The sequence below is a fragment of the Penaeus chinensis genome, chromosome 10, assembly GCF_019202785.1.
Source record: "Penaeus chinensis breed Huanghai No. 1 chromosome 10, ASM1920278v2, whole genome shotgun sequence".
NCBI classification, from domain to species: Eukaryota; Metazoa; Arthropoda; class Malacostraca; order Decapoda; family Penaeidae; genus Penaeus; species Penaeus chinensis.
In genome coordinates, this window is record NC_061828.1 from 31,411,527 (window position 1) to 31,416,111 (window position 4,585).

The following is a 4,585-nucleotide window of genomic DNA, read 5'->3' on the forward strand; positions in this document are numbered from 1 at the left end:
TTATTTGTGCATATATGCACACACACACACACACACACAGATATATATATGTGTGTGTGTGTGGGTGTATCTATCTATATATATATATATATATATATATATATATATATATATATATTGTAACATATACATTGACAGTTACCCATCTATCAGAATGCAAATTCTTGCCATCGCGAAGGAATCGATGCATTAAACATTACTCCATCAGTAAGCCTAGAAAGTTTTGAAATTACGTATTCTTTTTCTAGGAAGATGCAACCATACAGAATAATAAAATCTTACCCGTTATTAGCGTTATCTCTAAGTCGACTTTCTCTCCTTTCCCCTCTTTGTTTCATTCGTTATCCATTTTTCTTTCCCCTCTCCCACCCCCCCTAACCCCGACCTTTTTTTTTCACTGGGTATCTATTCCTTCTCTCGGTCCTTATTCCCCTCTCAACCCCCCTTTTACATATCTACTTTCCCCTCTTCTATCTCTTCCCCTCTTCTCCTCCTTTCCCCTTCACTCCCTCGCTTCCCCCTCTCCTACCTTGTCCCTCGTCCTCTCCTTTCCTCTTAAACATTTCCTCTTTTCTCTCGTTCCTCCATTTCTCCCTCTCCTTTTCTTCCCCTCTCATCCCTTCTCCTTTCTCTCACCCCCATTACCTCTATTTCTCCTCCCTCATTATTAACTGTTTCCTCTCTCTCCGACTCCCTCCTTCTTCCCCCCTCCTATGCTTCCTCCCTCCTCCCCCCTACTAGCTCCGTCTCCCCCTCTCGGATCTCTCCCTTCTCCCCTTCCTCCCCGGCTCCCTCCCTTCCCCCCTTACCCCTATTCCCTTCTCTTTCTCCCCTTTTTCTCCGGCCCCTTCTCTTTTCTCCTCCCTTCCATTCTCCCTCCCTTTCCCCCCTCACCCCCAACTCACCTCCCAGCGCCTTACCTTCTCTGCCACCCCTTCCTCCTCCTCCTCCTCCTCCTCCTCCCTCTCCTCTTACCCCTCCTACCCCTCCTCCTCTTACCCCGCCTCCACCACCACCTCCTCCTCCTCCTCCTCCTTCTTCTCCTCTTACCCCTCCTCCTCCTCCTCCTCCCCCATCCCCATACCCCTCCACCACCCTTTCCTCCCCCTTTTCTTCTCCACCCTCCTCCACCCTCCACCCCCATCCCCCCAACTCCTCCTTTCCCCCCCCAACCGCCCCCCCGCCTCCACCTAACCCACCCACAAAGAAATCAACCTGAACTGTGATGGATTGCCTGCTGTCAAATTGAGACGTCCATTGACCCCCAAATGGAATCACATTCTCTTGACCGGCCAAGGAGTCTCTCGTCTCCCTCTCCTCTGTCGCGCTTCTGTACCTCCCTGATTTAGCATCTTTTCTTTTTAACATCATTTTATTTTTTTTGTTTTTGTTTTTGTTTAATCTTGTTATTTGTTGTTCGTTTGTATATTGTGGTTCTTTGTTATTAGTTGAGTTTTGTGTTTATTTTTTTATTTACTTATTTATTTATTTACTGTGTTTATTTATTGTTATTATCCGTATCTTGTTTTCGTAGTTTTTATTATCATGTTTTTTGTTTTTTTTATCTTGTGTCTATGTGTTATTATTATCTATATCTTGTGTTTTTTTTTTTCGGTTAAATCGTTTCATCTTTTTTCTTTCTTTCTTTTAAAAGCTTTTTTTGTCGTTTACTTTGTTGGTTATTGTATCCTTATTATTTCCTTGTTAATTTTTCGTTTGCTTGTTTGTTTGTTTTTTCGAATATGCGGATACAGGTTCGTGTGGATAAACACCGCCATGCAGAAACGTTCATACACACACACACACACACACACACACACACACACACACACACACACACACACACACACACATACAAACAAACACACACCCACATACACATACACACACGTAAACAAACACACACATACGTACACTCAAACACTCCGTTTTATACATACGTATTAACATATCCATCTGCAGAATGAATTATTTAGTCCATACAACGCAAATAAGCATGAAATAGATATTGGAAGTTAATGAAAAGATGAATGACCAACGACGTGAATTAATTATTCACCGTCCGGGACAATCCCTTCCCCTTAGGTCCCCCCCTCCCCCTCCCCCCTCCCTCCTCCCCTCCCCTCGAAATACTCCTTAACGATATCACAGAAGCGAAACTCATGTGATATGTATAACTTTCACCGTCCCCTCCACGCCCCCTCGCCCCCCCACCCCACCCCCCATTTCTCTTCTCCCTTCTCCTCTCCTTTTATCTTTCCTCTTTCGTTCCTTTCATTTCCCCGTTCCCTCCCTCCTCTCTCCCTCTCTCTCTCTCTCTCTTTCCTTCTACCACTTTTCTTAACTTTTCTTCTCTCTCTTTTTCTTTTGCCTTCCCTCTCTTTTTTTCTTCACCTTTTCTCTTTCTCTCTTTCCCTCCCTCTTTTTTTCTTCCTCTCTCCTCTCTTTCCTTTTCCCTTTCTTCTTCTCCCTGCACCTCTATATTCTTTTCCCTCCTTTTTCTACTCACCCTTTATCCCTCCCTTCCCTTCCCCTCCCTCTTTCTCTTCCCCCTTCCCTCTTCTATCTATCCCTACCACCTTCTCCTACCCTTCCATCCCCTCTTTCTTTCCTTCTCATCCCTCTCTTTTCTTTACCCTTCATCTCTTCCTTTTTTTTTTTCCTTCTCTCCATTTCCCTTCACCTTTCCTTCATTTCCCTCCTTCTTCCACTAAATCTCTATCACTCCCTTTCTCTTCCTTTACTGTTCCTTCATTTCCTTTCATTTCACTTCCTTTCCCGTTTCCCTCTCTCTTTTTGTCTTCTCTCCCGTCCCTTTCCCTCTCCCTCTTGCCTTCCTCCCTTCCCCTCACTCCCTCTTTTATTCCTCTCCTATGCGTCTCCCCCCCCCCCCATCACGCCCCTCAAGGGAGGGAGGGAAGGAGAAAAGGGGAGGCGGAGCGGAACACAAGAAGAGAGAGAAACGGAAGAAAGCACGAAGAAAGGAAATATACAATTGTGTGGAACAATATGAGTGTAATGTTTATGGATAAGTGTGACAGATGAATAGATAGATTAATGGAGAAAAAGAGGCTGGGGAGCGACTTGGTAGATGGTGAAAGAGAGAGAGAAAGCGAGAGAGGGAGAGAGAGAAAGAGTGGTGAGAGAGAGAGAGAGAGCGAGAGGGAGAGAAAGAAAGCGAGAGAGAGAGAGGGGGGGGGAGACAAAGAAAGAGAGAAAGAGAGGAAGAGAGAGAGAGAGAGAGAAGACACACGGGGAAAAAAAAACAGAAAGAGGAAGAGGAAAATAAATAAATCAAAACAAAGGGCAAAAAGAGGAAATGGAATACGGGAATAAAATAAGAATCTGAAAGAACTTAAAGTAAAAATAAGTAAATGAATAAATAAACAAAATATACAAAACCGAAAATAGAAAACGACGGACCAGAAACTAAGCCTAGAATGAATAGAAAGAAATAAGAAAAGAAGAAGAAAGACGAAGAAATAAATGATAAGAAAGAAAAAGAAAAAAGGAAAAGAAGAAAGAAAAATACGAAAGAAGAAAGAAGAAGAAGGAGAAGAAGAAGAAGAAGAAGAAGTAGGAGGAGAAGGAGAAGAAGGAGATGAAGAAGAAGAAAAAAAAAGAAGAAGAAGAGAGAAGCAGAAGAAAGAAGAGGAAGAAGAAGAAGAAAGAAGAAGAAGAAGAGGAACGAGAAGAAGAAAACGAAGAAGAAGAGGAAGGAGAAGAGGAAGAAGAAGAAGAAGAAGAAGAAGAGGAAAAAAACAGGAGAACCAGACTAAAGAACGAAAGGACAGAACCCAAATGGAACCCAAGCTTTTCCATCAAAGGAGCGCAGAACCGAACCTCAAAAACCAGAACCGAAGAGAACTTGAAGGACACCCAGCTCAGTCGACCCCCCCCCCACCCCCACCCCCTACTCCACTTCGCTTAGGAACCCTCCCTCCCCCTACCCCTATCCCTCTTCTCCTTCCGTTTCTCCCCCCACCTCATTCTTCTCATTCTTCTCTCTTCTCCCTCTCCCTTGCCTTCCTTCTCTCTTCTCCCTCTCCCTTGCCTTCCATCTTTCTCTCCTCCTTCGCATCCCTTCTCTTCTCTCCCATCTCCCTCATCCACCCTTCTCCCCCGCCTCCACTATTCTCCCCCGCCCCTTTCATACTCCCCCCTTCTCCCCCATCCCCCCTCTTTCTCCAGCCCCCGACCACCATTCTCCCCCATTTTCTCCCCCATCCACCCTTCTCCCCTCCTCTTTCTCCACCCCCCACCACCATTCTCCCCTCCATTTTCTCCCACATCCACCCTCTCCCCCCCCCCTCTTTCTCCACCCCCCCACCACCATTCTTCCCTCCATTTTCTCCCCCATCCAACCTTCTCCTCCTCCTCTTTCTCCACCCCCCCATCCATTCTCCACCATTTTCTCCCCCATCCACCCTTCTCCCCCCCTCTTTCTCCATCCCCCCAACCATTCTTCCCCCCATTTTCTCCCCCATCCCCCGCCACCACCATTCTCCCCCATTTTCTCCCCCATCCCCCCATCCCCGCGCTTCTCCACCCCAGGCCCTTGATATACGAGCGGAAGTCACAGCTG